Source organism: Paramormyrops kingsleyae, chromosome 7 (genome assembly GCF_048594095.1).
Source record: "Paramormyrops kingsleyae isolate MSU_618 chromosome 7, PKINGS_0.4, whole genome shotgun sequence".
Lineage (NCBI taxonomy): Eukaryota > Metazoa > Chordata > Actinopteri > Osteoglossiformes > Mormyridae > Paramormyrops > Paramormyrops kingsleyae.
Genome location: NC_132803.1, coordinates 36,516,114 through 36,529,196, shown reverse-complemented (window position 1 = coordinate 36,529,196; position 13,083 = coordinate 36,516,114). Strand labels below are relative to the sequence as shown.

The window sequence follows — 13,083 nt, the reverse complement described above, 5'->3', positions numbered from 1 at the left end:
GTCCTGTTGGCTTCATCTGCTGGGGATCTCCAGCATGCGCTGGGGTGGTTCGCAGCCGAGTGCGAAGTGGCAGGGATGAGGATTAGCACCTCCAAGTCCGAGACCATGGTTCTCAGCCGGAAGCGGGTGGTTTGCCCTCTTCGGGTTGGGGAAGACGTACTGCCTCAAGTGGAGGAGTTTAAGTATCTCGGGGTCTTGTTCACGAGTGAGGGTAGGCGAGATCGGGAGCTGGATAGACGGATCGGAGCGGCGTCTGCAGTTCTGCAGGCGCTTAACCGGTCCGTCGTGGCTAAGAAAGAACTGAGCCAAAAAGCCAAGCTCTCAATCTATTGGTCCATCTTTGTCCCTACCCTCACCTATGGTCATGAGCTATGGGTAATGGCCGAAAGAACGAGATCGTGAATACAAGCGGCCGAAATGAGGTTTCTCCGCAGGGTGTCTGGGCTCTCCCTTAGGGATAGGGTGAGAAGTTCGGATATCCGGGAGGGCCTCAGAGTAGAACCGCTGCTTCTTCACGTCGAAAGGAGCCAGTTGAGGTGGTTTGGACATCTGGTGCGGATGCCTCCTGGGCGGCTACCCGGAGAGGTTTTCCGTGCATGTCCTACAGGGAGGAGGCCCCGGGGCAAGCCCAGGACTCGCTGGAGGGATTATATCTCTCGGCTGGCCTGGGAACGCCTCGGTGTCCCCCCCGAGGAGCTGGTGGAGGTAGCTGGGGAGAGGGAGGTCTGGGTGCCTCTACTGAAGCTGCTGCCCCCGCGACCCGAACCCCGGACAAGCGGCAGATGATGGATGGATGGAACAAGTATCAGTAAATTAACAGTTATGAAAAATAATTTGAGCGAGCAATTTAACTTGAATGTGATATGTGTGTGTTGCTAGGCATCTCTCAGGAAGGTGGTTCTTCTTGGCTGGTTAGCTGTACAGTGTTTCCTCTGGCATTCTTTGATTTCCATTTCAATGATTCACAGATTAGCAAGTAAATCATCTTCTTCTTCACTGTCCAGCTGCTTTGTCACTGAGCTGGTATCAGCAGAAGAGGATGGTGTAGCTTTAAAACTGTATGCTGCAGTGGTGCCAAACTGTTGTAGTATGTCATAGGGTAGCTTATGCTGGTAACAAGTTTCACCAGCCAGCTTCAGTCCATACCGCACAAGGAGTATGGAATTAAGAGTGTGCAGTTACAGTCTGTTTCTTAACTTTGACTTGACCACACTCATTTGGCTGAACAGCCGTTCAACCTCTGCATTTGAGTGTGGCAGTGAGAGGGCAGTCAATGCCGCTTTGCAAAGTTCTTCAAATGGTTTTGACCCAGAAGCATTTGCGTAGTTATATACTTCACTCCAGAACTCAATGGTATTTTCAGTTGATTCCCACCTCATAAAATGTATGTTTCTCCATTGGGAAACAATTTTGTCAATTGTCTGGGGCTGGTACCCCAGTAGCTCAGCTACATTTATAATTTCAGTGTTGCTTTTATTGTGCTTCAGTGTTTCCTTAACACTGAACAGAGCCATGTTTCGTAAGATTTCGAGATTGTCTGGGAGCCTTGCTTGCAGTTCCTTGCTTAGAGCAATGACATAATTGATGCATCGTCTCCGAATGACCTTTTCATCCTCTATGGCAAGACTGAGCTGGGACAGTGTACTTTCAAAAAGGTACCCAAGATATGGTGCTGGACTAAGATGACCATCAATGGCATCCTTCAGAACATCAATCTTTGCCATAGGGTTGACTACTCTGCTGCAAACTGATAATAAGAGATTAACCAGATTGTCCAAAAGCTTGACAGGATCTGTATGTTCACCCTCAAATGACTTCACTACAACTTGTACGTCAGATAGGATTGATTTTAAGAATGTGAGATACACATAGTTGCTGTTGTCCATGTACATGGCATGGAGCACATCTGCCATGTAGCAATGCTCACTGCTCTTGGTAAACTCAAAGTGGAGTTTAAGTTCTTCCCATTGGTCCAATATACGAGTTACTGCAGGCTCAATCGATAGCCAACGTGTGGCACACACTTTGGTGATCTGCAGGGGTTTCTGACCACAATTAATGGTGGCATACACTGCTTTGTATGCCTCTCGTCGTTTTGGGGAAATCGAAAACCAGTTGTATGTTTCCCTGATTAAGTATTCAACACATCTTGGGATGGTTTCTTTGGATGCTGCACTGACAGCCAATTGTAAAGAATGGCACACACAGCGAATGAGTATCAAATTGGGCAAAGAACATTCCTCTTTTAAAATCTTGTGGACTCCATTGTGCACCCCAGTCATCACAGAGGCATTATCAGTGCCAATACCCTGAAGATTCTCTTTTTTAAGATTACACTTTTCGAGAAACTCAACTATTGCCTTCGCTATTGATTTGGCATCACCTGCCTCCAATTCAACCAGCCCAAGAAATGTGGACACAAGTGTTCTTTTTTTAGCACTAAAATACCGAATCGCCACACCCAGGTATTTTGAGACACTGATTATCCACTTTCCTAACTAGCTGTGGTAATGTAGACTGCTTTGCAGGGTTATATGGCTTTGATTTATTTATATGCTTTGTGTAGCACAATGTTTTCTAATGTCATACATTTTTGCAAGCATATCTGATTTGCAGTAGAATTAGAATTAGAATTAGAATTTAGTGATCAGTGGTCATTGTCAACACACCACAGCACACAGTGCGCAACAACGAAATGTGACCAGGAACCAGGAACCAGGAACAGCTGGTATGCAAAAGGTTACAATTTAGACCACATTTTCCAAAGCTGTTTTTGACTGTAGAATAATGCAGGAGGTTCTTATTTATTTTTTTCAGCTTAATTATGTCCTGGACATCAACAGACCCAAAGATGAGTTGATTGTCAGAACCGACTTTTGGACCTTGGGTTTAAATCAAGAAATATCAAGTCTACAGTATGTGTGTGTGTGTGTGTGTATATATAAATATGTTTTATTATATATATATTTTTACATACACATAGAAAGATTATGTGTTTACATCTTAGGTCGGCAATAGCTGTCTTGAGATTATAGAGACAATTGCACAGTCTAAGGTATGGCATGTTCTACAGAATTACTTTTTTAGAACATTTTGTTTATGGCTTTAAAAAGCTACTGTGTTCTGTTTAGATAAAGAACATTTACTTTGAAAATCTGTATGTCACCCGGACATGGCTGCCACCGTACAACTGTGATCCTGCAAACTCAGTTCCGGTAAGCACAGCATTCTGTGTTAAAAAGTATTGTGTTGATGAATTATTATTGTCCATGTAAATTATACTTGCAATGTGTATTAAAATTCAGAATGATGCTCAATGGAAGGATGCAGTTATTTTCCCATTGTGGTCACCTGGACATTTCCAGTTGTGTGTAAGTAATACTTCCTTTACAAGATGATGTTCTTTCAAAACACTCATGCATAGATCACATATTATGTTTTAGCACATAACCTGTCAGCTAGGAAACTGTGACTTAATTCTGCAATTGTTGTTGTTTTGGTCATATCATCATAAATGAATGTCTGCTAAAACTCCAGAATAACTATCTTCTAGGTCATGAAACCTGATAAAATGGAAATTCTTTTTCTCGACTCGTATGCGACAACGAAGTCGAGATCTGATGGCCAGCAGTACATGGCTCTTTTGAGGTCAAATTTAAAAAAAAAATGAGTTCCGCTGTTGCAACCTGTTCAGTGTTGCAGGTTTCTCTGATGTTGAGATCACGTTCTTATGATCTCTATAAGGTGTGTTCACATGCTTGATAGAAGGTGTAAATGCTCTGCATAGTGACTTTAGTATTGCATTTATGTAACTCAAATATACCAATCTGCTTGTCAGTGCTGTTACTGAATTATGGAACCATTTACATTGCACTGTGAGCATGTGAAGCACCTTTTGTTTTGACCTGTTGGTCATATTTTCTGTATAAAGCTGTTTAAACTTCACTGGATGGAAGTATATTAACTTTGTGTCTCATTAACAGGAAGCTTGCTGTAACCATAATACCTCGAAAATGGTCTGAGAGATATGGCTGTGACTTGGAGGTATATGTACTAACTTGTATGCACACATATCGGGCCAGTTTTGCAGAAAAGGATTAAGCCTAGACTTGAACTAGACTGCGCTACCAATGAAGAGTCACCTATAGTGGCTAGTTGAGAAAGGCCAGTTTACTGACACTGTCTCTTTTTCCTGTTATAACAACAGGGGTTTCCAATTCAAAACTTCAGAATTGATTGTGGAATCTTCATGTTGATGGTGAGACATGCTGGTTAACGTTTGTAGGCATAAATGTTGGATAATTGATTTGAATTTTAAAAGATATTTCTTCTGCAGTCTGCTTTGTATGTGGCATTGGAAGCCCCCTTTGACTACTCCATAGTAAGTAGCTTTAAAATAAAGTAGAAATGTAATCCTGCCATCACACAATAGGAAATTTGCAAATAATACGAATTTTCATTTTTTAAATGATTCTTTTACAGGCTGACATGCCCACTTTGCAAAAATGGTGGTGCGTGTTGTTAATGGAAAACTTTGAACTTGACAGGTGTCTATTATTTTCCCCATTTAAAATTGCCCTGAGGTTTGGCTGTTGTTACAATAGCTAACACAACTTTTTTTCCCAAGCTTGGGAAGATTGTTTGCACACTGGACAGAAGAGTCTAAGCCTGTCATTGAGGGGAATCATGTACCCGTCTTCAGGCTGCCAAAAAGAAAACAGGTGGAGGTTTGTCAGGTCAGTATTGAATGTAGATTCCACTGAAACCAAATAATAATATCTATTGCTAACATATAGTAATTAAGATTTATTTGTAAAGCACATTTATACACAGCTCACACTGATTAAAAGAAAACACAATAATAATAAATGTATAAAAAATAATAGTAGATATACAGCATAGTTGCTGTACAGAATTTATTTGATCCTATGTGTCACGCTGGGGTTCAGGCGAGCCGGGAAGCAGGCAAGCAGAGCCGTGAATAAGGATAAACAGGGTTTAATGGGAACAGCAGGTACGCACATCGAAACAATACAATGACGGATCTCCGGGATAGTGGGAGACACGGACTAATATACACAGGACAGGGTGGAAATGACTAGACATAGGTGGAAACAATCAAGCAGAAACAGGAGGTAACGAGGTGGGCGTGGCACACATCGGGAGCGGACGGAGCGGGGCGTGACATAACCCCCCCCCAAAGGCGCGCACACCGGGCGCGCCCGAGAGGAGGCGACGGACGGGACCGGGGAACAGGACCTGGAAGACAAGAAAACCATCAACGGGACCAGGGAAACAGGACAGAGACACAGAACAGGAACAAAGACGAGAAAAACGAGAAGACCTGACAGAGAACAGGGAAGGCAGACAGACAGACCAAGAAGGGAGACACAGAAGGGGAGAAAGGCGGGACAAAAGGGCCAGGAGTGAACGGAGGAGACAGAGAGGGACGAGGAACAAAGGCAGGGGGAACAGACGGGAACGGAGGAGGAAGAAGGGGAGCCCGAGGGAGCCCAGGCGGGCGACGGGCAGCGGCCGGAGGGGCCGCAGGGGAGAGGGAGGAGGGAGCAGGAGGGGACCACTCAGGGGCCAAGGGAACGGGACGAGGGAGTGACGGAGGGGACACGGAGGGAGCAGAAGGGAACCCCAGTGAAGGCAGGCAGGAGGGGGAAGCCGCGGCAGGCGGAGGTGCAGCCGAAGCCGGCGAAGGCGCCGTCCGACGCTCAGCCGGAGCAGGGGGGCCCGGAGGCGACCGACATGGAGCCGGAGGCGGGACCGAGGACCGGCACCGAGGAACCAGGGGGGGATCCGGAGGCGACCGCCGATCCCGAGCCGGAGGACCCGCAGGCAGCCACCGAGCCACAGCCAGGGGCCGAACGGGCGAGCCAGGGGGCAGGGAGGGCGGGACCCGGACCCGACGCCTATGTCCCCTTCCCTTACGGGACACCGACAGGCGGGGTCCAGCGGGCTGTTGACCTCGCCGGGGCAAGGGCGAGGGAGTCATGAGGGAGGTCAGTCCTGGGCAGACAAGAGTCAAGGCCTCAACAGGCGGGGCAGCCCGAGCCGCGGGCGTGGCAGCCAGAGCCGCGGGCGTGGCCGCAGGCGGGGCAGCCAGAGCCGCGGGCGTGGCAGCCAGAGCCGCGGGCGTGGCCGCGGGCGGGGCCGCGGGCAGAGCGGCGGCCGCAGGCGGGGCCGCGGGCAGAGCGGCGGCCGCAGGCGGGGCCGCGGGCAGAGCGGCGGCCTCAGGCGGGGCCGCGGGCGTGGCCGGCTGGACAGGCGAGCAGGGCTGGGCCGGCTGGACAGGCGAGCAGGGCTGGGCCGGCTGGACAGGCGAGCAGGGCTGGGCCGGCTGGACAGGCGAGCAGGGCTGGGCCGGCGAGTAGGGCTGGCCGGACAGGACAGGCGAGACGGGCAGGACCGGCGAGCAGGGCTGGCCAGACAGGACAGGCGAGACGGGCAGGACAAGAGCCGGCAGGGCAGGCGAGACGGGTAGTTCAGGTGCCGGCAGGACGGGCGCCGCTGTCACGCGGCCAGCAGGGGGCGCCGCAGCGGGCGCCGCCATCACGCGGCCAGCAGGGGGCGCCGCAGCGGGCGCCGCCATCACGCGGCCAGCAGGGGGCGCCGCAGCGGGCGCCGCCATCACGCGGCCAGCAGGGGGCGCCGCCGTGGCCACCGCGGGCAGTGCCGCAGGCAGGACAAGCAGGACAGGCGGGACAGGCAAAGCGGCGGAAGCTGCAGCAGGCGGTGCCGCGGGCAGAGCGGCGGCAGCTGCAGCAGGCAGGACAAGCGGGTCAAGCAGGACAGGCGATGCCGCGGGCAGATCGGCGGCGGCATCAGCAGCAGGCGGTGCCGCGGGCAGATCGGCGGCGGCATCAGCAGCAGGCGGTGCCGCGGGCAGATCGGCGGCGGTAGCAGGCAGCGCAGCCGCGGGCAGATCGGCGGCGGCAGCAGGCAGCGCAGCCGCGGGCAGATCGGCGGCGGCAGCAGGCAGCGCAGCCTCGGGCAGATCCGGATCAGCCAGGTCCGGAGCAGGCAGGAGAGGAGCCGAGCGCTTCGGCGCTGCCCCTTTAAGGGCTTTGGAGACCCGGGGAATAAAGTCTCTTACGGCGCGAATGCCGCCGTGCCCTAGACGCTCCGGCCGATAGAAATAAGCCTCCAACGGAGGCGGCTGCTCCGTGTGGAAGCCCGCCAGGCAGGTAGCGGTGGTGTCATCCCAGGCAAGCGGGGAGCTCACTTGCCAATCGCCTGATTCCCCGGCGGGGAGCAGAGAGCAAGCTCCCAGGAAGAGCATAGGTGCTTCTTCCCACTGTCCTCTGCTCCGCTTCTCCCGGTGGCTTTTTAGGCGCTCGTTCAGGCGACGCAGGCATTTCCGTGCCCGCTGGAGCGGGTACTGCTGTCCGGGCGGGCGTTCCTTCATGAGGAGGTCCGCGCCCCGGGTGGCCAGTTCCAGGGCTGTAGGGTCCTCCAGGACCTCGGGCTGGGTTCGCCAATACACAAAATCCTGCAGCAGACCGAGCCGAACGTGCTCGGTCTGCTGCTTTGTGCTTTCAGAGAGATCCGTCATTCTGTCACGCTGGGGTTCAGGCGAGCCGGGAAGCAGGCAAGCAGAGCCGTGAATAAGGATAAACAGGGTTTAATGGGAACAGCAGGTACGCACATCGAAACAATACAATGACGGATCTCCGGGATAGTGGGAGACACGGACTAATATACACAGGACAGGGTGGAAATGACTAGACATAGGTGGAAACAATCAAGCAGAAACAGGAGGTAACGAGGTGGGCGTGGCACACATCGGGAGCGGACGGAGCGGGGCGTGACACTATGTCATATGTTTTGGTCTCACTTTGCTTATAAAATTCTTGTTACATTTTATAGGAGCCAGCAGTTGCGAGGGACCTACATGTTGCCATGCTGTGGGTGCAGTCCAATGAAAAACTGTTCCGGGGCCATGTGACTGCACCGCGGTTTCTAGCTATGGACGCGCAGGACCGCCAGAAAGCTATTGACAATCTAAAACACAGTGATGACCTGGACAACCTCGATCCCTTTCTTTTTGTATTTCAATACAAAGAGGATATGGAACAATTTCTGAAGAACTGTGTAGATAATCAGCACCTCCGGGTCAACACTATGTTTTTATTGCCTTAGAAATGAGTCGCAGTGCCCATCACTAGTCTTTGTTTAAAGTTCATTTTTAATAACTTTGCTTTAATTGATGCTCATTTTTATTACAATAATCACATTATTTGTTTTATTCTTTTTTCCACTCAATTCCACTAATTTTTTCGGAAATGTGTCTATTTATTTATGTAATTTAAATTTTATATTTATATGTTTATATAATAATAATAAAGCTGTTACTTTTCCAACCCTATGCAAATGGATACATTAATATTTAGGCTAAAACCTTTAAAAACTTGGTAAAACCATTACAAGGTTACTTGTGTGGTTGATTGAGCTATTGGGACATTTTTTATCATGTCTCATGTCATGCTTTAAAGGTCTGTTTGCACTTAGTTTCCTTTTAAGTTAAGGGGCTTTTGATACGAAGTATATCGAACTTCTTAAGTAGCATAGAGTGATTTTTTTATCGTGTGCGCACAAGTTAATATTTGAAAGGAACAGGTTAGCTGAGTATAGCTGTCATGTTGTAAGAGGTTTATTCAAGCACGCCGTACTACGTTTGCTAGACCTGGCATTAGGGTACAATAAGATACAACAGCCTTGCAGTTAATATTACTGGAAGGAGTAAATGCAACGCTCCCGCAAACTACATTGTCATTAAGGCTGAGGTATACAGTCCGTGTGAATGGTCGCGACAGAGGTGAAACGCCATGAACAATACTTTTTTCCTTCATTATCGGTAGTCAATAGTAAAACAGGTACAATAAATACAATAAATAGGTGTCGGTAATGACAAGAAATGTTAGGGGAATTCGGTGAGGCGAACAAATCAACAAAGTAAAGAGTATTAACGTCCGTTTCCAATGTTAATATAATCGATCACCAAAATAAGTATATACTTTAAAAGACTCGATTTCTGTTCGGTCGAGTTAAAGTCCGAGCTGTGTGTGAAGATCATGTGATATGTGGTACCGCCTCCATGGCGTAAGTTTGCGTAACGTCATGTCCGGACTCGCTCGTGGAGATCACGTGTTTCCGTCCCTCTAGTGGAGATCCTCCTGGTGGAGATCTGCAGCCAGACCCTTCTCACTTATTCGCTATACTTATTCGGATTTTTCCGGTCCACCTTAAATACTTCTTTTTTTTCAGCTATTTTTACAGGCCCCTGCTCTTTCATTTCAAAACGTCCCAAAAATCGGCCATTGCCATCTTATAGTAGGTATAACAGAGTGTAAACAGACTTATTTTGGTGAATTTTTACTGTAGCATTTTTTAATAATCACCTCCTAAACTTGGCACCAACACTCCATTCTCCATAAGGGTCTGATTGCAGCTTTTAGCTATTTCTAGAGGCCCCTGCTCCTTCATTTCAAAATGGCCCAAAAATCTGCCATTGTCATCTTATAGTAGGTATAACAGAGTGTAAGTAGACTTATTTTGGTGAATTTTTACTGTAGCATTTTTTAATAATCACCTCCTAAACTTGGCACCCCACTCCATTCTTTATGGGTCTGATTGCATATTTCAGCTATTTTCTACAGGCCCCTGCTCTTTCATTTCAAAACGTCCCAAAAAAATTGCCATTGCCTTCTTATAGTAGGTATAGCAGAGTGTAAGCAGACTTATTTTGGTGAATTTTACTGTAGCATTTTTTAATAATCACCTCCTAAACTTGGCACCCCACTCCATTCTCTATATGGGTCGGAATGCATTTTTCAGCTACTTCTAGAGGCCCCTGCTCCTTCACTTCAAAATGTCCCAAAAATCGGCCATTGCCATCTTATAGTAGGTATAACAGAGTGTAAACAGACTTATTTTGGTGAATTTTTACTGTAGCATTTTTTAATAATCACCTCCTAAACTTGGCACCAACACTCCATTCTCCATAAGGGTCTGATTGCAGCTTTTAGCTATTTCTAGAGGCCCCTGCTCCTTCATTTCAAAACGGCCCAAAAATCTGCCATTGTCATCTTATAGTAGGTATAACAGAGTGTAAGTAGACTTATTTTGGTGAATTTTTACTGTAGCATTTTTTAATAATCACCTCCTAAACTTGGCACCCCACTCCATTCTTTATGGGTCTGATTGCATATTTCAGCTATTTTCTACAGGCCCCTGCTCTTTCATTTCAAAACGTCCCAAAAAAATTGCCATTGCCTTCTTATAGTAGGTATAGCAGAGTGTAAGCAGACTCATTTTGGTGAATTTTACTGTAGCATTTTTTAATAATCACCTCCTAAACTTGGCACCCCACTCCATTCTATATAAGGGTCTGATTGCAGTTTTCAGCTACTTCTAGAGGCCCCTGCTCCTTCACTTCAAAATGTCCCAAAAATCTGCCTTTACCATCTCATAGTAAGTATAACAGAGTGTAAGTAGACTTATTTTGGTGAATTTTTACTGTAGCATTTTCTCATAATCACCTCCTAAACATGGCACCACACTCAATTCTCTATATGGGTCGGAATGCATTTTTCAGCTACTTCTAGAGGCCCCTGCTCCTTCATTTTAAAACGTCCCAAAAATCTGCCATTTCCATCTTATACTAAGTATAACAGAGTGTAAGTAGACTTATTTTGGTGATTTTTTACGGTAGCATTTTCTCATAATCACCTCCTAAACTTGGCACCAACACTCCATTCTCTTTGGGTCTTCTTAAGCACTATCAAACTTGCTCTAACTTACTAATGTCAGATCCGCTATACATCTAAAAAGGACAGAGAAAGGGGCTTCAGAATTGACCTGAAAAGCAAATAGGACCATACAAAACATGGTTAAGAGGTTATTTTTAAAAATGCTATAGTAAAATTTCATAAACATATTTTTCCTAACATTCGAATAAACGTATTCTATCCTGGTTCTGTCAGATTCTCTAGACATTCAAAAAATAATAATGATGATGATAATAATACTACTACAACTATACTAATAATAAATCCGACCCAGAGAATGGAGTGTTGGTGCCAAGTTTAGGAGGTGATTATGAGAAAATGCTACAGTAAAAATTCACCAAAATAAGTCTACTTACACTCTGTTATACTTACTATGAGATGGTAAAGGCAGATTTTTGGGACGTTTTGAAATGAAGGAGCAGGGGCCTCTAGAAGTAGCTGAAAAATGCAATCAGACCCATATAGAGAATGGAGTGTGGAGCCAAGTTTAGGAGATGATTATGAGAAAATGCTACAGTAAAAATTCACCAAAATAAGTCTGCTTACACTCTGCTATACCTACTATAAGAAGGCAATGGCAGATTTTTGGGACGTTTTGAAATGAAAGAGCAGGGGCCTGTAGAAAATAGCTGAAATATGCAATCAGACCCATAAAGAATGGAGTGGGGTGCAAAGTTTAGGAGGTAATTATTAAAAAATGCTACAGTAAAAATTCACCAAAATAAGTCTACTTACACTCTGTTATACCTACTATAAGATGGCAATGGCAGATTTTTGGGGCGTTTTGAAATGAAAGAGCAGGGGCCTGTAAAAATAGCTGAAAAAAAAGAAGAATTTAAGGTGGACCGGAAAAATCCGAATAAGTAGCTGTGAATAAGTAGCCAACTTCAGCCTCGTTATTGCGATGTTGTGTTTTTCGTACAGGTATCAGTTTTAATTAATAGTTTTCATGGAAAGGTTCCCGCGGTGGTTTATTTTCTGCTCTGTCTGACCCCCGGACAGTTAGGCAGCAGTGTTGTAATTAATCTTCAGCCATTTCACTCTTCCACTGTAGCAACGTCAACTGAAGAATTATGAACAATGATGGAGACACATTCTCAGCTGTTCCGAGCTCTCCAATGTTCCTCTGACTATGTTTTACTGCTTTCTTTGCTTCCAGTACCAGTATTTTATTTATCTTTGTTCTTCTTTACTCTTGGTGTATATTTCTTTTATTTCATATTGTATTTTACTTGTAGTTTTATTCTTAACAGGCTTGCTCCAAAGTCATCTCATTGTATTTGCACAGTGACAGTAAGGCTATCTTATCTTGCGAGAGGAAGTAGCATAAGGCTGCACAGGTGAGGGTAAAATTCGGAGTGTTTATAAACAGACGTGTCGCAAATGACGCACGCCGCGTAGACAGATCACGTGGCATAGAAAGAAACCCATACGACGTTACCTAATCACGGGGTGCGTTCGAGGTGTGTCTGCAGCTGACGTGACGTGGAGCGTGATCTGCCGTCGGCTGCAGGGGTGGAGTATACGCTGGACATAAACAAAGGTGTTTTCGAGGAACTCAGCGAGGCGCAGCAACTGCGCAGTCAGCCAGTGCAATTTTGTCATCCATTTTACAGAGTACAATACGATTGTCCGAAATCCTTATTGTTGTTAATGTTTAACAATTATTTTATTGTTGTTTTTTTTTTTTTTTTAATTGAAAATGTTCTATATATCATTTGTTGAGCGTTCTCTAGTCGCGTATAATTTGCATTTGGACGTCCATCTACCATGAACTTTACAGTTTGTGGGTGCCTGTTCTGGATGAATAAAATAAATAGTAATAAATCAATAAATAAAAATGTTTCTTTCACCAAAAAAGTGTATTCTTAAGTATTTTTGTAGATCTCATATCGAAACACTATCGAACAATATCTTTGTCTGGTTTCATTTTCTCATATAAGTAAGGCTTGCAAACACTCATGTGAAATATCTACACTATTATAGAAACGTCACATTGGTTGGCACTATACAAGTCATTATATCAGAATTAATACAAGAAAGAAAAAGAAAATTGCAAAGCAGATCTGTTACATTTAAACATGGAAGTAGCATGTAGAAATAAGTCCCCCAGGCTTGGCATATAGTAGTGGAAAAGGCAACATTTGTATTTTACGAAAACATTTAACAGTGTTTGGGGCAGGATTTGTAATTATCCATTTTGCCCTATACACTTTAACCATATCAATAAGTGGATTACATAATCTTAAACTAAAAGTCCACGGAAGTGACATGTAGAAATGAG

At 45.8% G+C, this 13,083-nt stretch overlaps 2 long non-coding RNA genes across 2 annotated transcripts; both read left to right on the top strand.

The window, feature by feature from the left end:
- The first annotated feature begins 3,007 nt into the window (after positions 1–3,007).
- On the top strand, positions 3,008–3,373 carry LOC140592163 (uncharacterized). The gene is made up of 3 exons (XR_011992456.1): positions 3,008–3,055; positions 3,132–3,215; positions 3,306–3,373. It is a non-coding gene; the product is annotated as an uncharacterized lncRNA (long non-coding RNA).
- Positions 3,374–4,483: 1,110 nt separating this feature from the next.
- On the top strand, positions 4,484–8,295 carry LOC140592162 (uncharacterized). The gene is made up of 3 exons (XR_011992455.1): positions 4,484–4,547; positions 4,628–4,736; positions 7,879–8,295. It is a non-coding gene; the product is annotated as an uncharacterized lncRNA (long non-coding RNA).
- Positions 8,296–13,083: the final 4,788 nt, after the last annotated feature.